This window comes from Acartia tonsa, chromosome 14 (genome assembly GCF_053477335.1).
Source record: "Acartia tonsa isolate MP-2025a chromosome 14, ASM5347733v1, whole genome shotgun sequence".
NCBI classification, from domain to species: domain Eukaryota; kingdom Metazoa; phylum Arthropoda; class Copepoda; order Calanoida; family Acartiidae; genus Acartia; species Acartia tonsa.
This window is the reverse complement of record NC_137273.1, coordinates 37,826,095-37,850,173: the sequence shown is the minus strand read 5'-3', so window position 1 is coordinate 37,850,173 and position 24,079 is coordinate 37,826,095. Positions and strand designations below refer to the sequence as shown.

The window sequence follows — 24,079 nt, the reverse complement described above, 5'->3', positions numbered from 1 at the left end:
GAGAGAGAGAGAGAGAGAGAGAGAGAGAGAGAGAGAGAGAGAAAAATTGGTTATTCTACCTTAACTCTATTATCTGTATATTCTAATTTGATATTATTATTAGAAAGGTCGTGAGTTATGGTATAATATTTATTTTCAGCTGTGCATTTTCTTCTGCATAAAATATATAAAAGTTACGAGTCTGCTTTAATTAGAATGTATACTGGCCTGTCATTAGTAATTTAGTTTGTGTATTGGCCTATCATTGGTCAATTGTAATCTAGGATGTCATTTTTGATGGGCGTTGTAAGAAACTTCAAAGTAACATATGTTTGTGTGTCTGTCTGTCTGTCTGTCTGTACTGAAGGATCTTGCTAACAGCTGAACAGATATCGTTCCCCTTCACAATGTATTTTGAAGGTTCATAATGTCTTTGGAATGTTCATAACTATTTTTGGGAATATTCACACAATAAATATTTGGTATTTTGAGTTTGGGAGTCCAATAAATCGGATTTTTGTGTGGAATTTTAAGCACACCATGATTTGAATGTTGTTGAAAGCGAAGCTTTTCTATAATTAGGGTCGGATTGTCCTTTTGTCCTCTGATCATCTTTATGTTTGACATGTTAGAATTGTCCTATTGACTTTAGATTTGCGATGACGATTCCTGTAACACTTAGATAAGATTCCTAAGACAACAAGGAATATTTTTTATAAGAAAAGCATCTCTACAATCAAGTCCTGCAAAAAAGTATACCGTATTTAAAAAATTAAGCAAGAATTTTACTTACAATTTTGTTTCTGTTTAATAAGTTTTGACACTCTAGTTTTAGTAATCGTATGTCGTTTATGGATGTTGTCATCCTTGTTTAAAATAATAAATATTGATTTAAATTCTTTTTCTTACAAATTTGATGTTTGTTTAAGCCCAAATATCAATTAGCTATTCGTAGCTGCTATACAATTCATTCTGTCGGTTTTATTATAAATTTCTCCGTTCGCCGTTATACTTATACTGACCAGTGCAGTGGCGTGCGTTAAGGAGGGTGTCAACACTCCCCATAATATTGAAATTAGAAATAATTTACATTTTTTCGCCCCCTAATTGATGTACACTACCCTGGTGATAATGGCACTATCAAAAATGTTGGTATTTTATGCATATGCAATTTCGAGTGTTTATGTCGACTGCATAACTTTGATAAAAAGAAGTTGTGGCTGACATGATATCAACATGCTTACTAAAAATATTTCGACAATATTTAAGTAGACTTTATAGCTTTTATTATGAAGTCGGTCCGTCCGTCCTTCCATTTTGGGGGCAGTGCTGTGAGCTGTTACCCCTCCAAGTTATCTCTAGGGGCGCATTCACCTTTAAGATATGAAACAATTAAAATCTATAAATTTTATACGCATACATGTATATGGAATATTCATTTTTTACAGGCAATATTTTATACAAATATTTCAACACTTAGTGGAAAAACCAATTTTCACAGGGTAATAAAAAAAGGGATAGATGGATGGATGGATGGATGGATGGATGGATGGATGGATGGATGGATGGATGGATGGATGGATGGATGGATGGATGGATGGATGGATGGATGGATGGATGGATGGATGGATGGATGGATGGATGGATGGATGGATGGATGGATGGATGAAGGGATGGATGGATGGATGGATGGATGGATGGATGGATGGATGGATGGATGGATGGATGGATGGATGGATGGAAAAAATGTAAATTTTAAAATCTACTTTTCTTTATACATATTACAAAACTTTTATTTTATGTCGTTGTATTTTTTCCCGCTAGTCGTCTCTTTACAACAACAATAACAACAATATTTACACAAAATTTTGTTTTTTTTTCTAAAGAATGAATAAAAGTAAAATAAACAATTAATTTAAAAGTATTTGCATTAAATTTATAATTAGTACTATCATGATAAATTTAAGTAGGAAAGATATGATTTTAGATATGAATTGGTTTCGAAAATTAAAATGATATTCATCTCAAAGAAGTAATAAACTTAATACAATTGCGAACAATTTTGTGAGCACTGACTTTAATCCTGTCGGTGTTGATAATAACCTTTTATAGATTAAACTTTATAACTTATAGGGCAAGTAAACTGGTTAGAATCGTATGAATATCCGCGGAAAGCTGTCCTTAATATGAACCCGACACTAAAAGGTGTTTATTGGAAAAAAGGAGGTATTTTTGTCTTTAGCTCAAGATTTCGATAATCCCTAAACCGATAGAACTAGTTATATGCCAATCTGCGTATAGAGCGGGGATCCTTTCCCGATTTTGTATTGGGTCTTTCAAATCAGCTAATAGAGTCTGAAATATAAACTGAGCAAAGTCCCTACAAAAGAAAAGAAAACAATTTGCTAGCAGACGATAACTGTCTTTATCTCTTGGGTCTAGATTATACATTTATACTTATACATCCATACTTATATATCTATTGGTAGATAAATAGATTGTATAATCTAAAACAAAAGGCGTTTTATCTCACATTTTAAATAAGCGATTTTCGGCCCCTTTTTCGCTCATTTTTGACCAAAAATACATAGATTTAAACTTAATGGCTAATGAAAAAAGTTAAAAGGCTCTAATAAATATGTCCAAATTGTTAGAAAACCATTAAGATTTACTTTTTACCACCTTTTTTAGGTTTAAAAAATTCTTTTTACCAACGCAATTCATATACTGTTTTTTTCTGGGGGGGGGGGCTTCATATTGGTCCTGGGAAGTCCTGCATTTTTCCGCTAGCCATAAAAAGCAGTTTTTTTTCAAATCTTGTTGCGGTGATTTCCCTCAAAGTGCATTGTTAAGCACAGAACCCCCATTCCCTCTTTTTTTCAAAAGTAAATTCACAATAAGAGTGGGGAGGGTGGGAAGGGGTTGTTTTTTAGGGTCTTTTTGTTTATAATTTTAGGTAAAGTTGGGTTAGGTTCTCTTGGATATTAGGAACTTAAATATTCACACATAAAATTACAGCCGTCTATCTTGAATAGCATCCAAGAAATTTACATTTTCCCCATACTGTTTATAACAGACGGATGGGAAATTTCCAAAAATAGGGGAACATTAATTTCATATTCATTGTTCTATCCCTGCATTTATAAAAGTCAAACTTAAAAAAGCAAAAAATATGAAAGACCAGTTTTGTTAGACCCATTGGGCTTTTTAGTAAGGCTGAGAACCGGTTCTAATCCAGCGAATATAAAGTGGTTGACAATCAGGGGAGGGAGGAGACATTGGTACCCAAAGTTTTATGATCAGGATATTATATTCGTTGGCTTAAAAAACTTTGGATACTGTATTAAATGTTCGTTCCGTATACGTAGTGTCCAAACTTTTCAATCAATAATGATGATTTTTCGATATCATTGGGACAATCGCACTTTGTCTTATCCATTAAGATCCCTGTTGACAATGTACTACCGGTGGGGAAGGGGATGCGCACCAATTTTGTTGCCCTCTAAATGAAAGTCATGTAATTGTGACCTAATCTTAAGTTTGCTATGCTTTCTTTTTCTTCCCAAATTGTTTAGAGTTTGAAACAAAAGAGATGATAATTCCAAAAAAAAGGTAAAGATGTCATGTTAATTGTGATAAAAAGGATATTTAAATAGCTAAATTGTACCTTATAGTTGTAGCAATCATCATGTAAAATTTAAAATGGATAGGAGATTTCAACCCTCATTAACCCTTACAGATCGGGGGGGGGGGGGGAGTTTTTTCAATCTCATTTTTTTTGTAGGTAAGATGGAGAGCTATGACTTAATGACTTTTTAAGTTTAGTAATTATACGTCGGCAAAAGTTGATTTTATTAGGATATCTGGTCTGTGTCGGTCGTGGTGTCTAGTCAAAGTCGGTTGGGTAGCACCAAAATTAGAAAAAATTGTAAATAAATCTTAATTTCTACATTATGACTTTTGTGTATAAGGTAGAAACCTAAATTTTTGGGGAATACTTAGATATAAATGAACTTCTGAGAAAAGTGGTGTTATGACCGTTTGACCGCTCCCTGATCGACTTTATGGCCGATTTTTGTCCGGCTTTTACTATAGACATATATCATGAATATCGTGGCTTCTCCTACAGCTAGAGACCTATATTTTTTTTTGGTAAATCCTTGAGCAGCAATAAACAGATAAAAATATTAATTGACGCCGCCAACCGCCGTTTTACCGCCGTAACCGCCGAAAATGGCGGTTTCCGTTATTTGCCGTTTTTCGGCGATGATCAGAAAAAGTAATTTTTTTGTTACGAAAAATAAAAGTTCGTCCTAATATTTGGTTATCCTGGCTACAAAATTGGCCGTTCTACAGCTGTTTTAAAATTTAGCAGCTGGCCGCTAAAAAGCGGCTAAGGAGCGGTCTGACCGCTATGACTAGAAAAAGTAATTTTCTCTAAAAATACACATGAACCACCAGAAAAAAATTTAATTCTTTATCTGTAACAGGAGCCGAAATAGAGGGGGAGGCTCTTGGAGCCCCACCCCGATCTTTTAAGGTGGGAATTGGGGCCCGATCTGTAAGGGTTAACGATTTCAGCAATTAGCCACGAACCGACCCTAAATGTAAAAAGTCTTGATCTTATAAACGAAGTTACTATTCCTTCATAAAATAGCTTCAAACCAGTTTAGTAACAATGAAAACTGTTTAAATATCTGAATTGATATTACAAGAGAATATGTACAATTTAAACATTTAAATATCGAATTTGAATCAGGCATGTAAAGATAAGTAACATATTAATTTAAAAATTATCAAAAAATCTTTAATATAAATAGCGACGCCCCTAGAGGCTAAATTCGGAGCAAATAGTTTAAAAATACCAAGGCCTCTTGGAGCACTTGAGGAAGGAGGGGGACACTTTAGCTGTATAAAAAAATTGAAATATTTTTTGGGGGAAAGGGAGGGTTTAATTTTTCCAGAGATGATTTTATAGGAGGTTAAAATTTTCTCCCCCCAAAAATAGTAATTAACCTTCCGTGGACATTTAAGAAGAATTCTCTGTAAAGAAGCACCATTTCAGTCCAGCCGTGAGCGAGATCTTGAGCTACAGACACACAAACCGACATCATGTCACTTTTGTATAAGGATTATTTTCAAACAAGAGTGTCTATAACCTTATGCAATGAAATTAATGAAACTTTGGCTAGTAAATGAAACCAATCACAGCGGGAAATATTTGATTTTCATAGACAGAAAACTACTTAGAGTGGTGATTAAAAATAATGCATTTGTTACATAGGGGGAGGTAGGTTGTGCTGAAATTCTGTAAAGGTGTGAGTTTTAAGGCTTAAAAACATTAGTAGAACGTTAAAATTCATGTTAACTTAAACTCTGTAGTTCTTTTCAATAAGAAACACATACAGGGTGCGCCATATAAATCCGGACTTTTTCTTATTTTTAAATAAATGAACATAAAATCGTCAATTTTAAAGATTTTATTGAATTTTAAAAACTGAGAAGCAAACTAGGTATATGACTATTAGATTATTCAATAAAATCGCCGCCAGCCTCAATCACCGCCTCTACCCGCCCCCGAACCACCCCCAGACTCTGGTCACCATGTCCCTGTCCAAGCTGGCAAAGTTCTCCTTCATAGTGTCAATGAGGGAGGTCTTTGTGGTATGGGCGCATTTATTGATTCGTGCTTTAATGGCGCTCCAGGCCCAAAAGTCAATTGGATGAAGATCGGGGCTGCTGGGAGGCCATATTCCTTAGGGACGTAAGTAACTGCAGGATCCAAATTCACCCATCTTTCAAGCTACCCGTCGACACGGCGGCTCTCATTTGAGCCACAATTAAGCTAGAACAACGTTTAATACCTCTTTGGAAATGGCATGAAGATTAAACTAGGGTTATCAAATGAGTTTTAAGGTTACAAATGGGCCCATGTATTCGAGAACCGAGAAAATTTCACGAATTTTCACGATTTTTGACGTTTTTGACATCTCAAAATCTGCCATGTTTCACTTTGATGGAGTACTACGGCCAAGCCATTTCAGATAGAGAGCTCTAGTCTTTTCTAGTGTCTCACTTATGTATCTAACAGTATCCCCAGCAAGTTGCATAACTCTACCTCACCTACAGATGGGCTGAGGTCACATTTAGTGGGCCCTAGTCGAGAATCCCGGGTAAACTATCAGCGCATTTCAATTCTGCCATGTTGAACATAAACGCTGCCAGCTCGGAGAACACGTCCTCCATCGTCCAAAAATTTTTATGGGCAAAAAGGTAATTACCTAAGCTTTTTATAGTGTGGTCAAACGTCATGATTGGTCAAGTAGTTTTGGTGCTATGGCCGTTTGAAAAAAGTCCGGATTTTTGTGGCGCACCCTGTATTTAGTAAATATTATCGTTCTACTACTGTTTTTAGGCCTAAAAACTCACACATTTACGGAATTTTAGCACAACTTACCTCCCCTTTTATGAAGATTCCCTACAATTATATTTCTAAGGTCTGTCTGTTGGTACTGAAATTGAAAAAGGTTCATTTAGTGAAGTAATTTTATTGAATTGTGATTGGTTAATTGTCTAAACTTATCCACCGATAATTTTAAACTAAAGAAGAGGTAATTTTGTTTATCATCATTAGGAATGTACATCAATTTAATGCCCATTGTTTGATCCTGAAGATCTCTACTCTAAGGATAAAACATACAATATCAGCGATCTTTTGCTTCTTAGTCAATGACCAAAATTTAATTAACTTCCGAAGTTATAATTTCATGAAAATTACACTACATAACTAAACTAATCCTAGCATATATTGTACTGTGATATAACTATTATACAACCCTAGCACCCGCCTCTTAGAACCATTTGAGTGATGTATGATAAGTTAGAAAATGAAAACATTCCTAGTTGAATTAATAGGATTATTTTCTCAAGACATGATTCTACAGGGATAAGACAATGAACGATATTTTGAAGTATACCCTCAATTAAGATGAACAAAATAAGCCCTCATTTCGAAAATTAGACTGGAATTATTGGTTGGAACAGTTTGATTACTGCTAGTTTGGACCTACCAATTAATATTCATATAAAGGTACACGAAGTTTCCGAACCAATTAATAAAATCTCAAAAAGGCATGACCAAAGGTCAATTTATGAAAAAAACTTTTTAAAAATGATTAAATTATTATTGATTAGAAGACAAGAAATTTAGGTTTCTTACTGACAGACAATCGGCCAAACAGGTTCTTAGAGGCTAAAGGCGCAACCAATATTTAATATAGAATTAATTTATTTTTTTAAAAATCAGATGTGCAAATTTTTAACATATGAAATAAAAGATAAAATATGATTTGTATGAAGACTTTTACATTTTAATGACTTTTTTTCTTCAAATACACGCCCAATTCTGTATGACAGACAAACATACATCATACTAAACCAGGAATCTCACAGGATAAGACAATGAATAATTAAAAAATTACCCCAACTGTAGTTTTTAACAATGTGTAGTTGAAACGTTTGAACACTCAACTTATTGAACCAACCAATCAAAGTTGAATAAAAGTGACTAAAGTTATCAAGCCAACAAATAAGAAAACGTTATTATAAAACTTTGGGGACTATTGTAATAAACAGCCCAATGGCCCCTTCATTCCTGAATCTTAAGAGATAAGACAATTGACGATAAATTATTTATTTACAACTCAAATGATAATAAACATAATAGAAACACTCGTAGGGTAATATAATTGTTGGAAAAGTACCCAAAGTTTTTCAGCCAACGAATAAGAGGACATGCAAATTAAATTTTGGGTACCAGTATAATTTTTCGTTTTTAAAGAAACATATTTACAATAATAATTGAGTCAAAACTGAAAATTTTTCCCACCCAAAATGACTTTTCAAATTTCTTGAGTCATCTTTCTTCAAGTAGTTTCCAAAAATGATAATATATACCTAAACATAAATGACCATTTTCAAGAGGGATGCATCTCCCACTCCCCTTCTCAATTCTTGTTATATTAGAATCATAAATTTGGACTTTTCTCAAAAAGTGACTTGTTGATCACATGAATCACTTCTTATTGGGCAAAGTGGACAGATCCATAGTGATCTATTCATGGTTACCCGGGCAGAACTGATTAGGATTTAGGTTGTTTATTGTTATAGTAATTTTAATTGCATTTCATATTTTTTTTTGATTTTATGACTATGTTTAATTTTTATGCCCAAATAAATATGATTATGTTTATTTATTTATTTTATAAATCAATTTAATAAAGGTTAAAGTATTTTTATTTTATTTATTTTGTTTATTACTTTAGTCAAGGTTAGGGTAGTTTATATTTGGTAAAGATACGAATAGTACAAGGCTCCGCAGGGTTAACATCGGGAAAACCGAAGATTATAAGAAATTTTTTTTCAATTTATCTATTTATTTATCTTATTTTTAATGATTCATTTACCAAAAATTTCTACATTGTAAAATAATAATTGCGTCCAAGAATATCACGTAAACCGATCGTTCTACATTTTACAGTAGAGTTTTGATCAAAAGTGGATTTTAGGCTTTTTAGGAACCTTCCTCTACTTTTACACTTGTTATTAATCGCTGAATATAGCAGCAGAATGTGATATTTCTAATGTTCTTAGTATGACACGGTTTGGTCTAAGCTCAGATCTAAAGTTTATTTGGTTTGTAAGAAATACTAAGAGAAGTAAGAGACATTTGACTGTAAATTACATTAGTACCCAAAGTTTTTTCTTCTTATTTGTTGGCTCAAAAACAGCGGTACACCGACAAACGTCCTAAACCTCTAATGCGACAAACATCCTAAGGCGACAAACCTCCTAAAGGGACAAACATCCTAATGCGACATCTCTCTAGTAAAACGTCCAAAAAATTTTCAAAAATTATGAAATAAAAAAATCCTCTAATTGAAAAAAAATATTTAACAATATAAAATTCAAAATAGCGATAAAACACAGGGAAATATTTTTTAACTGATATTTATTTTTTGAATAACTTTAACCATAGGCTAAATTTTAAAAATCTGTCCGACAGTTTTCTCAAAGTCTGTGTTGGGTATCAAACAGAATGGGTTCAAACCCGTTACAATAGTGCATTACAATAATACATTAATATTACATTTAATTTTTCTATTAACAAGGATGACAACATCCATAAAAGCGAAGCACTGAAACGGTAGGACAAACGGACATCAACACTTATATATTGTCAGAACTAAATAATCAGAATATAAATATATAAGAGTCGAAGCAAAATTCTAAGTAAATTTGTTGAAAAACTGCTTATACAGGATAATGTTTATGGGCATACCTACATTTTTAGACTAGAATATAGAGTTGCTTCGCTTATAACATTATACTTTGTTCTCCCAGGAATCAATATACCAAAAATCAGATCAATCGGATAATTTGATCACATAAAAATTTGTTGTTAAAAAAGTAAAAAAATCAACATGTTTAAAACGGACGTACGGACATTTTGGTTGTGATTATAGAGTTGCTACGCTTTTTAAATCGTACCTAACTACTACAGGAATCATCATGCAAAATTTGAAATCGATAGGACAATTCTAACATGCCTAAATTAACGAAAAAAGCTATCCATTACGGACGTACGGACGGACCGACCCTAATTATAGAAAAGCTTCGATTTAAAAAAATATATAAATTTTAGGAGGTTTTACTTAAGAGATGTCGCATTAGGACGTTTGTCGTTTAGGAGGTTTGTCATTTAGGAGGTTTGTCGTATTAGGACGTTTGTCGGTGTACCAAAACAGCTGTTATTTTTATTAATTATAGAACTATTTATCTATCTAGATGGTTTTCTTAGCTATCAACGTTTATTATGAATATAAATTTATAGTTCATCGTCTAATCCCTTTAGATCTCTGAAATTACTAAATTTCAATAACATAAATGATTTGAAATTAAACAAAACTATTATGAAACTCATTTGCCAAATATGGCAATTTCAAGTTTGTCACTGTAGTTCCCATCAAATATTGCAATTCAAGGATGACAATATCCATAAAAACAAAGCTTATAAATAGCAACAAAAAAACAAGTTTTGTTAGTTGATCTAGATTGGTTGGTACAAATTAGCATTGTCCACATTTTCCATTAATAATTTTGATCCACCAAATAGGTAATTTTGTTTATCATAATCGGGGTTATGCATCAATTTATGGTCCATTATCTTTTACTTTAATATCCTTTGGGATTTATTTTTAGGGCTCTTCTTTTTATTTTGGGGATATGTCCATAACCCTTTTTTTTATTTTAGTATTTTTTAAAATAAAAACCTATACTTATATAAAGGTAAGAGGTTGTTTATGAGTAAGTCTGTGTGTCTTTCTTTACCGAAGGATTTATCCAAATGCTGAATTTATATGATTCTTCTTTACAGTGTATCTTTTTATAGGTCCCGGGAAGGTGTATAACTATTTTGCGGTAGAAATCGCTCCAAGAAAAAAAAAACGTACCATTTTAAAACTAAAATTAAAAGTTAGGGAGGCTCCCCCCCCCCCCTCTCTCCTCAAAGTGCACCTAGAGACATCTAGGGGCGTAGCCACTAATTGGTAATATAAGGATATCCCCGTAAATTGCTAATTCGCACGCACTTTATTTCAAATCTACACTATAAAAAATAAAATTCTGAAATCCTCTTCAAATAATACATTATTGATAATATTCTAGATTTTAATTCAGCATTTTTAAATCAATATAATTTTAAGTTTAAATTTTATTTAAACAAATTGTACATCACACTTTAAGGCAATTCAACAAACAATAAATTAAAGATAAGAAGTGAAATTAATTAATACTTGTTATTTATTTATCCTAGAGCAAGAACAATCAATTCCTTAAACCTACAGAATTAAGGAATTTTCTCTGTGCATAAATGATCATTTGACTTTTTAAATTTATCAATCACATACAAATAAAATTTTGAGTGTTGCCATCTTTGTGGCCACCAGAAAAACTAAATATTTGAGTAATTAAAAGCGAAGCTTTTCTATAATTAGGGTCGGTCCGTCCGAGATAGATAGCTTTTATTCGTTAATTTAGGCATGTTAGAATTGTCCTATCGATTTCAAACTTTGCATGATGATTCCTGTAGTAGTTGGGTACGATTTAGAAAGCGTAGCAACTCTATAATCATTACCAGAATGTCCGTACGTCCATTTTAAACATGTTGATTTTTCTACTTTTTTAACAACAAATTTTCAAGTGTTTTAATTATCCGTTTGATCTGATTTTTGGTATATTGATTCCTGGGACAACAAAGAACAATATTATAAGCGAAGCAACTCTATAATCAAGTCCAAAAATGTAAGTATGTCCATAAACATTATCCTGTTTTTAAACAGTTTTTCAACAAATTTACCTACAATTTTGATTCGACATATTTACATTTATGTTCCTATTTTTCAGTTCAGATACTATACAAGTGTTAAAGGAAGCCTGCAAGAAATACCACGCTTTAACTGCTGTGAAAGACTGCCACAAGTAGACCCAATACCCCAAATTTGAAGCCTTCAGCTTCTATAACAAAAAAGTTCTAGGCATTTTAAAATGACATTTTATGTACAATGAAAATTTTGAAAGAATTTTAATGCTAATGTTAGAAATTTTGAAATTAAACTACGTGGTCTAGAAACAAAATTATAAGCTTATTTTTGTCATAAATTTAGATTGCCAGTAACTAATTATATTTTTACAATAAAAATACCCATTTTTATAGTCAAAATCATTAAAAAAAATTAAGTTTAACTTGCGTTGTACCGAATGTACTGTAGCCAATCAGAAGGCTGAATCAGCTAAGCGACCAATCACAGCTGAGCTTGTATTAGTTTACCCCTTTGTTTCCGCTATGATTTTCGTTTACAAATGCAATTTAAATCGAATTTTTTTCATAGATTTTGACTATGAAATGTGGTGTTTTTATTATAAAAATGTAATCAGCTACAGGCAATCTAAGTTTCTGACAAAGATAAGGTTATAATTTTGTGTCTAGGCGACGTAATTTAATATTGTTTTTTCTTTTATGAGCATTGGAAATCTTTCAAAAGTTTCATTGTACATAAAATGCTATTTTGAAATGCCTAGAACTTTTTTGTTATTGAAGCTGAAGGCTTTAAATTTTGGGTATTGGGTCTACTTGTGGCATTCTTTCAGCAGTTAAAGCGTAGTATTTCTTGCAGGTGTCCTTTAAGGTCCGTTTGTCCTACCGTTTCAGTGCTTCGCTTTTATGGATGTTGTCATCCTTGTTTTAAACTTAAAATTTTGGGCTTTTTCTTATCTTCTGTGTCTGAATCAACCCATGATATTTTCAGAAAGTCCTCTTATCTTGCCTGTCAAAAATTTGTATTTGAAGTTGTATTTAAAATTAAATATTTCCAATACATACCAAAAAAAGAAAATTTTAAAATTGAGTCTTTAATACAGTTTTTTTTGGTAAGAAAGTACCTACATACATTGGATAAAACAATAGAGGGGGAAGGGGTTTAATTACTGAAAGTCACCACCCTGAGGAACCTGTGCCAACTTTCAATTTATTAAATATCATTCAATAACATTGTAAATATGAACACAGCCAAGTCACTACAAAAGATTAGAAAGCAGTTTGCTTGCAGAAAATAAAGGTGCCAAAGAAATGGGCCAGGTAGTTGTCTGGTTAATACATCTATACTCATTACATTCATTCTACAGATAAAGGTTGCTGAACAAAAAATGAAGGCAGCAAAAGAATGAAGCATTTTATAGTGCATTTAAAAATTCTAAATGACCAATGATAGACCAGAATACATTGTAGTTGACCAAAAGTATAATGTATACTGGCCTATCATTAGTCATTTGTATTGTATGACATCATTTTTATAGGTACTGTATGCTTCCAAAAGAATAACTCATTGAAAGGTTTTTTATGTATACTTATATTATATTTTATGTATTTTTATTTGGAACAAACGCAGGAGTCCTAAACTTCGGAGTGGACAAATGTCGGATTGGATACTTAACCTAACATAACCTATTTTAGACAATATTTAAGGTTTTTTTAAATGCCTAACCACTGCGGGGGGGCTTATTTGTACATTCATATTTTAACCTTACCAAATCTGTTTAGAAATACTTAATTAAATTGATATTATAACACTCCTGCGTTCGTCCACTCCAACGTTTGGGACTCCCGCGTTTGTCCTGGAACCTTTTTTTATTTCTATAATCCTAAAGACATGCAAGTAAGTTGTCAGTAAATTGTAGAGCTTTTTGCTACTTATGTAAATATTATAAATGTGAGATTAGAAAATATACATAATTTGAAAACAACAACAAAATGTCCTAGTTCATTGAATTTATTCAACATGAAGACCATTATCACTGTTGCAATTCTTCTTACTACCATTATCAGGTAATTTAATACTAATATATCAATTACTAGCGGCTACAACCCTAGAGACCTCTAGAAACATGTAAAATTGTTTCATTTCAATAAAGAAATATAAAATCAGCAATTTGCCCCCCCAAAAAATTTGCCACAAGATTTTATTTTGTTTATTTTTGGTGAATTCTCAAGGGAGGGTGGTGGTACCCCCAAAATAGTTATAAACCCTTGCAGGACATATGAGAAGCTACCCTGTAAATGAGAACTACATTGATTCAGCAGTTAGTGAGATCCTTTAGTACAAACACAAAAACAGATAAACAAACTAGCATATAGACATCCTGTTACTTTATTATAAGGATTAACTATAATAATATATGGTTGACACACATAATATTTGTTCTATGTTATTTATACTGCTACTTTCTTTACTTTACACCTCTGAATGATGTTTAATTTAGTGTTGAAGCCAGCTGCAAATACTGTCTAAACATTTTTATGTGGTATTCGGCAACCGTGAGCCATGCCTATGGCACCCCTGATCTAGGGTTCGGTGGAGGGTCAATGGCCCTCCCCCGAGTCCTGGGGAAGGGGTCTGACGACCCCCTCCCTATGCTTAAAATTAATGATTGAATCTGTCATGTTTATTATGGTTAACTGTATTCTTAATTCTCCCCCACCCTTTTCAGGGATGGGGGATCATCATTGCCCAAACTGACCATTGTATATGTACAGCATGACCCTCGAAAAAGTATTTTTAAGCATCTGCAGCCCTTATTTCTCAATGAAATATAAAAAAATGCATATGTCCTTGTTCTCCATAGTATTCCACATAAGTAGATATAAAAATATTTTTTTTACCTCCATTAACACCAGAGATTTTTAGAGCTAAAGTTTTGAAAAAGTGACTGAGGAAAAAGTAACTTTTAACATGAAACGACTTTTTTAGCAAAATTAAGGTAGAAATCCTTTTATTTTGGTTACTAGCAGAAACTTTATACAAAAATGAAATAAAAAATTTAGTTTTTGAGTAAAAAGCATTTTTTTACACATATTTTTTGAGTCTTTTTAGTTTAATGATATTTTAAAAAACTTACTTATTAGGCAAAATTTTTTAAGATTAAAAAACCAAATAAATCTTGATGAATATAGCAGGAAAATTGTTTTTGTTTCACAATCCTAACTTTAATAACAAAAAAGTTATGAAGAAAATAAAATTAAAACATAATGATTTTTTTGTCTAAAAAGCTTAATTAACCCCCTATTAAATTATTGAGATGTCAGAAAAGTAGGCGGAGCAACTGTCATAATTAATCCTTTTCTCAAATAAGGGTTAATAAATAACCTAAAATTTGCAAATAATCAATTCATTCAGTAGTATTTTTTGCCATTAAAAATTTATATTTTTTGGTGGAATAAAAAAGAAATAATTAGTTAACTTGTTTTTCTTTGTGTCTCATTATTCAGTTGCCAGAAAAACATAATATAACCATCCAAAAAATAAGAGAAACAAAAAAAAATTCTTTTTCTCAGTCACTTTTTCAAAACTTTAGCTCTAAAAATCTCCGGTGTTAATGGAGGTAAAAAAAATATTTTTATATCTACTTATGTGGAATACTATGGAGAACAAGGACATATGCATTTTTTTATAATTCATTGAGAAATAAGAGCTGCAGATGCTTAAAAATACTTTTTCGAGGGTCACGCTGTATTATAATGCTTATGTTATGATTATTTATTCCTATCCATGTAATTATTGTTTGTTGTATATAGCTTTAGTATCCTTTAAACCTTCAATAAAGTGACAACTGAAATAGATGTTGATCATTATCTAGTGAATGCTAGAGAAGCGTAGCTTCTCTATAGTAAGGTGTCCACGTCTGTCACACTGCCGTAATCTAATTGAACTCCGGTGTCTGCCATTTATCCTCGGCGGATACCACAACTTTTGGTGACAGCTGTGTGAGATTACGGCGAACCACAAGTGTAGAGCAGACGCGCATCTGAGGCTAAGGTACTCCCAGCAGTGAAACTGGCAAAACTGACGCAAGCAACCTGAATTACCCACCCTGGACAGCAAAGTTTAACTCTGCATCCGGCAGTTGTGGAAGCGAGACAGCGAAACTTGACGAAGAACCGCGAGCAGCGCCGATATCTAACGGAGAATTGAGCGCTCAAAGGGCTGAAACAGGCCTGCGGACCGGCTGAAACAAGCCAAATAAGTGTAAACGGCTGAAAATAGGCCAACTTTACTGCAAGAAATAGCAGGATCCGAACCAGTGGCGCTAGCAGGACGGGACATTCCCTGCCGCCATCAGCCGGATTTGGATCAGCGGCGCTAGCAGGACGGGACATTCCCTGCCGCCGATAGGCTGAAACATGCCACATAGCTGCAAGCTGCGAGCCAACATACGAGTGTAGTGCACCAGAACAGAGAAAAACTACGTCAACTCCAAGTATCCTGAGAGGCTACAACGCAACCACCCATCTAGAAAAACAGATATTATGTCACATTGCAGGGATTACCACCCTGGTGTGATGGCTAAACAATAGATTTATGAGCAAAGCTTGGCAAACAAATTGTTGTGTTGTGATAAATCTAAAAATAGAACAGGCTTGGATTTATTGTGTATTGTGATAACAGCTAAAAATAGAACAGGGTTGGTAAACAAATCTGTTATGCAATTGTGATAAGGACAAAAATAGAAGCTAGATGTAATATAATAAAGACCCTGATATACAATCAAATCACCTCAAGCCCACAGCACAACAACAATACACCCCTTATTCCAAGGGAAAGGGAGGAGCCCCTCTCCATTGAAGGCAAATACAATCAGGGTGATATAATAGATAAGCCTAGGATTAAGAAGAAAAGGCACTATTACACCAACACACAGTTACCCCCCTCCCTCACAGGGGGAACGGACGGAGTTACCCCCGTCCCTCACGCGCTTCCCCCTTCCTACCCACACTAGACTAAGTCCGTCTGTAGTGTGGGGCTAGCGACCGGGCACACAGAGCGCCATTCACGGGTAGCGCAACAGAGTGCGGAAAATATCATAAATTCAACGGACGAAGCGGACCAATGAGAGAGCGAGTTGAGGGATAAGAGCGTACGCGCGTTGCAAGGACAGGAGATTTCACGCACACACACACACACACCGGAGCGGAGCTACTCCATAGCATTTAACAGGGGTATTTTTAGCAAATATAGAATTACAAGCTTCTCTCCTTCTAGCTCTAGTGTGATAAAGGAAAACCCAATCAGTTCCTGACAGCAGTTCAGACCCTCAACATCTATCTACCCCTACCAGCCTACCCTACAGCCTCAGCACCTAACTAGTGATAAGTACAGCTAAGTTATATCTTTGCAACTAAACTACCAACCTAGTGATACAAACAGTGTTGGCTGTTAGGCTAGAAAGCCTCAAGTGACAAACCATCCATTTTAGTACTGTATAACTTTGTGCCCCGCCGTTGAACCGTTGACCCGATGGACCAGCCGCAAGCTCCAGGAGGTGATCAAGCCCCAGGATGGCTCCAGGATGACCCTCAGCCGGCCCCAGCCGAGTACCGCAAGCTGATGCTGAGCAATCTGCCGGAGTATAGAGGGCCGCCCAAGCAATCCTGGTCGTCACATATCCGCAGACTCGAGATGTCATGGGCGGCTTACCGCGTGCCACCTCATGATTCCCTCAACCGCCGCAACGCCCTCCTACTGTCACTGGTAGGGCAAGCGGCGGAAATGGCGTCCCATCTGTTTGGCGAGGCAGGCCAAGCCTTGACCTACGAGCAGGTCAAGGCCGAGTGTGAAATGCTATTTCGTCCTGCTTTTGAATCCCAAACGCTTAAACAAGCGTTTAGGGATTACAAGCAACACTCGACAGAACCGATACAGGCGTACATATCCACTAAATGTGCCCTGTATCGGGACGCCTACAGCCATGAGGATCTTGAGTTGTTGGTGGACGAATTAAATCGTGGAATTCGTAACGCCAATGTAAAACGCATCATGATGGGACATGAAATTACGAGTGTACCTGAGTACACTCGTAAGGCCATGTTTACCGTCACCATGATCACAAAGCAACTGAAGGAAGGTGTGTGCCTAGTGGACTCTACCGACGGGCTGACTGGATCCGCTAGCATCCAGTTGCCCCAGTATGATGATTCGGAGCCAATGGAGATTGGCGCCTTGGCTCCGGGTCTCCACCAGATGGGGAAGGTCGCTCCAGATGACAAGGTTCCAGGTCGCTGCTTCCGCTGCCAGGGGAGAGGCCACCGAGCTCGAGACTGCCCAACGCCTGTGGAAGTTAGCCTAGAGGAGAGACGCACCCAGCCACGCCGTGACCGTTCTGCCAAGTGCGAGCGTTGCCACTATGACGGTCACACGGCGGCCGATTGTAGAGCTGACTGGGCCCAGGTAGCCAGCCGCAGGCGCACTGCCGATAAGGGCGCCCCTCCAGGGAAGCCCAGCAGAGTGGCCCACATGGAAGGGAGCGCGCCCCCAACACCACCGCAGCAAGCAGCCGCTCCCAAAGCTGCGGACCGAGCCGATGGGATGCCGCAGTTTGGGACTGTCCCAGCTAGGATCAACGTACTGGGCGGCGCGGCTGAACCCAACCGGGTTGGCCTAGGCTTCAGCCTCAACCATCTGGAGCCAGAGATTCTGAGGCCCCAGCCTTTTAGCCTCAACATGATGGAACCTGCCCGACTGAGCCTACCCAGCAAGAGTGGAGGGGCGCTGCCCAGCATCCCTGAGACGGTGTACGGGGAGGCCCTGGCAGCCGCCGAACGAGAGAGGCAGGAGGTGCTAGCCAGCGCCTCTGCATCGATGTATGGGACGCCACCCGGCGTCGCCACCTGGGATGACGGGGGGGTGCTATCCAGCGCCTCCCACCTGGTGCCTGGGGCGACAACCGTCGCCGCCACCGAGATACCAGGATCCTGGAACGAGCCAGCCTCCAACCTGATGTCTGGGGCGACAACCGTCGCCGCCACCGAGATACCTGGACCCTGGAACGAGCCAGCCTCCAACCTGATGTCTGGGGCGACAACCGTCGCCGCCACCGAGAGACCTGAGTCCTGGAACGAGCCAGCGGTCCCAGAGGAAGGGGTGACACCCGTCACCCCCAGCCAGCCAGCGCCACCAGCCTGCAGGGAGAGCCCAGCTACATGCCATCCAGAGCCCCCTGCCAGCCAAGGGAACCTAGCTGCTCACCATCAGGATAAGTTGAATTTGTTAAATGTGTTGTATCCAAACTATTGTAAAACCCCAGCCTTGCCTGTGCCCCCTGCACCAGAGGCTGGGGAGATTGAAATTTGGGAAAATAAGGACTTGCCTGTGCCACATGCACCTGAGTTCCTAGGGCAGGGGAGGGAAGTGAGTAAGGGCGAGCCTGTGCCACATGCACTTCAGCCCCATGCCACTGGGCATGCCTTGGACAAGGGAAGGGAGCACTTGGGGCTAGGGGAGCCGACACCCAGGCAAGTGCCAGTCGCTTGCCAGTCTGTCATTGGGGAGGGTATCGGGGTGCCCCGGCCGCACAAAGATAACGCTCAATGGAAACTTGTATCTAGCCAGGAGCAGCCCAGCCGTGTTCAGCCACAAGAAGCAGCCGTGACCAGAGCTGAAGATCCCCAGCCGCGTGTACGAGGTAGATGGTTGCCTGGAAGCCTCTCCCATTGGTGGATGGTCCTGTGGGGCCTCCTGCTGGCAGCCGTGTGGCCTACAACCAGCTACGTCCTGGTGGGATGGGACTGTGCCAACCCCACCCACGTCACGTCCTACAATAAAGAAAAGATGTGTAACACGGAGCCCCTACACCAGGAGGTGCCCCTGGGCCATGAAGTGCACGTCCTGCAGCAAGTCAAGGTGAGGGAAACCACCGGGTACAGTTGTCAGCTCACCGTGTCCCAGTGGACATTCAGGTGTGGGGTGTGGGGTCACCTCAAGGTGACCTCGGTCCCCACCCTCATGAGGCCAACCAAGATAGACCCAGAAGCGTGCCGAGACCTGGCCAGGAACCGAGTCTACACGCTGCCAGGCAAGACCCAGCCACTGACGTTCCAGCTGAACCATCCCCTGTTCTTCACCATCGACATGGTGGGCGCCCTCGACAAGGTTATATTGGGTTTACCCTGGAAACGCGCATGAAAAGCACCGCAGCAGAAGAAGTAGCGGCCAACTGCTGGAAGCTCCAGCAACTAGACCCGGCCCACCCGGTGCGTGTCCAGGGGAGCACGTTCTCGGTACTGAGGGGAGACATCCTGCTGCAGCTGACCTGCCAACGCCATAAATACGTTGTCCGCGAACACAAGGAGTGTTGGGACAAAGTGCCAGTAGAACCCACAGGTTTTGTAGACGCTGTGACACGAGTATATAGTGAACACGCCACCAAGATTCCCTGCTCCTCCACCTACCCCCTGACTGTGCACGCGGAGGAAGGCTGGATAGAGTTAACCCCCGCTCCTAAGAAGAGGCCACCCCCGCTGGATACGCCTAAGCAATTGTTGACAGAGCCCTTAGATGACTTCAGTTCAGGGGGCTTGTATTCGCAGGCTGAGTTGAACGACTGGCAACAACTGCTGGCGTTCCCAGCATACAAGAGCGCCATGCTGACCGGCCTATCCTATGGCTCCTGCGTTCAGCAAGGCAGCTGTTCGGCCACAGGAGACCATGGGATAGTGTCCTACAACATTGACCGACTGGCGGAGGAAGGAGAGGCCGCCCTGGATGTCTGGGCTGGATTTAGACAAGCCATCCACGAGTGGGGAGATGGCGCAGCTATACTGTGCTTGCTGTTGTTGATCCTCAAACTGCTGGGGGACCTAACCATCATTTCTCTGGCAGCGGCACAAGGAGGAGTCCGGGCAGCCCTGAATGCGATATCACAAGTGTTCCTGTACCATCCAGCTTTGTATAGGAAAGCTCTGGCTAGAGCCAGGCTCAACCATGCCAAGTCCCGGGACTTTTCAGTGGACTGGGATGCCATTCCCATCAGCAGGGAAGCAGCCGAGGAGATGGTGTCTATGCAATCAACGGACAGCGGGCATGACCGCCCAGGTAGGCCAGGACCGCCCTCTGGCAGACCCCGCGGCCCCTCAGGAGGACAGGCCGCTGCTCAGACGATCAACCTGGCAGCCAGCGCCCCAGCCGCTGCCAACAACAACCAGCAGGCCCCACTGCTGACCGTTCCAGCAACAACTGTGCCACCAGCAAACCTGACACCTGCCGGCGCTGACCAACGTGTCCAACCCAAGCCAGCCTCTGCCTTCTACCCCACATTGGGAGCCCATCAACCCTGAGAAAACACTCACCACTAGGATTCCATTGAATCATTATCGTTTGTACATATATCTTAGCCCTAAGGAGCGGACCGAAGGCCTCAACCACTGTCGGAAGTCTGGTAGGGAAACCCTCTCCCAGCCTTCCGAGGGGAGAGTTGTGGTATTCGGCAACCGTGAGCCATGCCTATGGCACCCCTGATCTAGGGTTCGGTGGAGGGTCAATGGCCCTCCCCCGAGTCCTGGGGAAGGGGTCTGACGACCCCCTCCCTATGCTTAAAATTAATGATTGAATCTGTCATGTTTATTATGGTTAACTGTATTCTTAATTCTCCCCCACCCTTTTCAGGGATGGGGGATCATCATTGCCCAAAATGACCATTGTATATGTATTATAATGCTTATGTTATGATTATTTATTCCTATCCATGTAATTATTGTTTGTTGTATATAGCTTTAGTATCCTTTAAACCTTCAATAAAGTGACAACTGAAATAGATGTTGATCATTATCTAGTGAATGCTAGAGAAGCGTAGCTTCTCTATAGTAAGGTGTCCACGTCTGTCACACTGCCGTAATCTAATTGAACTCCGGTGTCTGCCATTTATCCTCGGCGGATACCACATTTACACAGCACCAAGATGATGCAAAGTATAGATTTACAAATATGGTCAATTACTCAACAATCATGGTGTAATGGGGAATGTGTAGAGCTAGCAGAAAAATATTGGCCAAGCTTAGGTAAAGAATGTATGATTTCATACTTACAAATAATATGGGATCAAAACTAATTTTGAAAAATATTTTGGAAGTGTGATTTGTTAGTAACTAAAACTTACTTTGATTGCTTAACCAAATACTTTTTGCTTCACCCCTAACCTCTAGAAGCTTCCTCTAAAGAAATGATTAAAAGTAATGCCTTCCCCCCTCACCCTATTGTTATTGTTTATGTTGTAATCTGCATAGTTTTAATTTAATACTTATAATTCACAGAAACCATAAATTAATACCTATATTTGCAACAACTTTAATTTCACTGCTTATCAATAGTGCTTATAAAAATAAAGTAACAATTAATATTTTGCCTTATGTACTCATAATTATGATTGTTTCAGCACTGGCTTTGTATCAAGGGTTTCTAAATCCTTACCTTGTGTGTAGTGTTGTTGTTGAAGCCTGTGAGGACCCTATTCAAGAAGACGACTGCGACACATGTCCCTATTGGCTGGAGATATTATATGAAAATGTATTAAGAGAGGAAAGTATAGCTGAAAGAGTTGAGTTTTTGAAGGTAAGCTTTATTCAATTATAACATTTGTTGTCCATGATTTTACAGCATTACAAATATTTTTATAAATGCTTTTGAGAAAAAAAATGGCATTATACCTTTAAGGAAGATATATCAAAATCATTTAAAACTAAATTATGGTTACACCCATAATAATTTAAACAAGAAAATTTTGAAAATAATATTTTAACACTAGAATAATACTTATTTTTGTAAGATCGTAAGTTGTGCAAAATATTGTTTCATTTCAAAATTCTAGATATTCTTAATCATTGTAATACTTTGAGAATTGGAGACAATTTGAAGTTTTATTTGCTAACCATAATGAATAAAAAAATTGTCTGAATTTTTTAGGGAGAGTGTAAAAATGAAGAAGAATGTGTTAGGTTTGTAGATGAGTATTTCCCACAGATTCACACATTCTTAGCTGAACTTATACTTGCTTATCAAGACATTTGCTGTAATTGTGAAGATTGTTTAGCAGATGAGTGCTGTTAGTTGATAGTCTTTTTTTTACATTAACCCTTAACGGTCGGGGGGGGGGGGGTCCTCCGTTTTTTTCTATCTCATTTTCTGTGTATGAAAGATAAAGAGCCCAAACTGCGTGACTTTTTAAGTATGGGTATGACACATAACTGAGAGTTGGAATTTTTTGAATATCTCCATCCTGGCGGGCACAGGATGCCAGCAAACCTGGAAGGGTGATCCAGGTAAAGAGCAAAAATATTTTTTTGACTTAAACAAAGCATTTTATCTTACTAAAATACTAAATTATCTTCTAGTAGTACATCCTTATACGAAATATAGGTGTTCAAGTCATTTTCAGGTTTCAGGTATGATCCTGCAGGTTCTGATCCTCCAGCTCTCCAGAAATCTTTAAAAGGCTCCTGTGACCGCAATTTTTGACTTAGAGACTTCAAATTTTAAACTTAAGCTTTTCTTACATGTCTACATAACATATTAAAATTTCCTAAAGATCCGCCGCTGTTTTCCTACAGCCGTTTGAAATTTTTAAGTGAAAAAGGACCTAAAAACAAAGGTTGTTAAATAAAAGGGTGAAGGAAGCGAAAATTGACTTCGACTCACTTAAGGTCGGAAATTCATAACAGGGGACTTGCACAAAATTTTTTAGCCCTCTAGCTCTACTAGGAATTGAGATAATAGTGGGCAGCAAGGGGCCCGACTGTTAGGGGTTAAGAATGAAAAATCTATAAAAAGTACTCTTACACCCCCCCCCCCTATTTATTATTCTGAAGTCTCCAAGTAAAATCTTTAAGCCTGAGTTTATCTTCTAACCATTGATTAATATAATTTTAGCTTAGCACATTCAACTACATATTTTTAAAATTTTTTACTTATTTTTCACCTAAAATTAAAGACAGCTTTGTTAGCCCTGAGCAGTGAAGGTCCATGCTAATACAACTTTTTATTTTATGATATTGATTTTATTATGTGTAGAAAATTGTCTGAAATGCGATACAATTTCAGTATAGCACAAAACCAGTTCTTATCTGTTGGGTATTAATTGGTTATTAAGCAATACTGAAAGAAAAATAATGTTTTCATTACATATTGTACTAAGCGTTCAATAAGTAGGAGTGTACCGTAATTTATTTTGTCATTATTTTTATCTCTATTGAATGTATGAAAATGTATGATGCTAAAGTTCTGGAATCAAAAAATAATTGCATACCTAAAAATACAAAGTAGAAAAGCTTTTCTTTATTTTTGAATGTCCATCTGTCGTGTCCATATATCAGGGAAGGGGATGGTACCTCTACCCACCCAAGGATGACCGGCCCTTAAAAAGATTTTTTTTTACATTTTCATTTAAAAATGTAAAGTGGAGGGTCGACACCCTTTTCCCCTTGCCTCAAGTGGCCATAGATGCCTCTAAGGGCGTATCCGCTCTTAAATAAAGACATTACCAATTGTTTTTAGACATTTGTAAAGAAAAATTCCAAGTAAATATCTAAAGAATAACTTATTAACTATTAACAATATTATATATGTATCGGTTAATCTACCTATGAAATAAGTATACTTATTTACAGGGAGGGACGGGAGATTGTTGTTTATTAAACTGATCCCCAAAGTCTTGCAATAAGTCT

General features: G+C 37.8%; 1 long non-coding RNA gene across 1 annotated transcript; it reads left to right on the top strand.

Moving 5' to 3' along the window:
- Positions 1-21,325: 21,325 nt before the first annotated feature.
- Positions 21,326-23,564, top strand: LOC145305832 (uncharacterized). The gene is made up of 3 exons (XR_013874743.1): positions 21,326-21,421; positions 21,796-21,971; positions 22,323-23,564. It is a non-coding gene; the product is annotated as an uncharacterized LOC145305832 (long non-coding RNA).
- Positions 23,565-24,079: the final 515 nt, after the last annotated feature.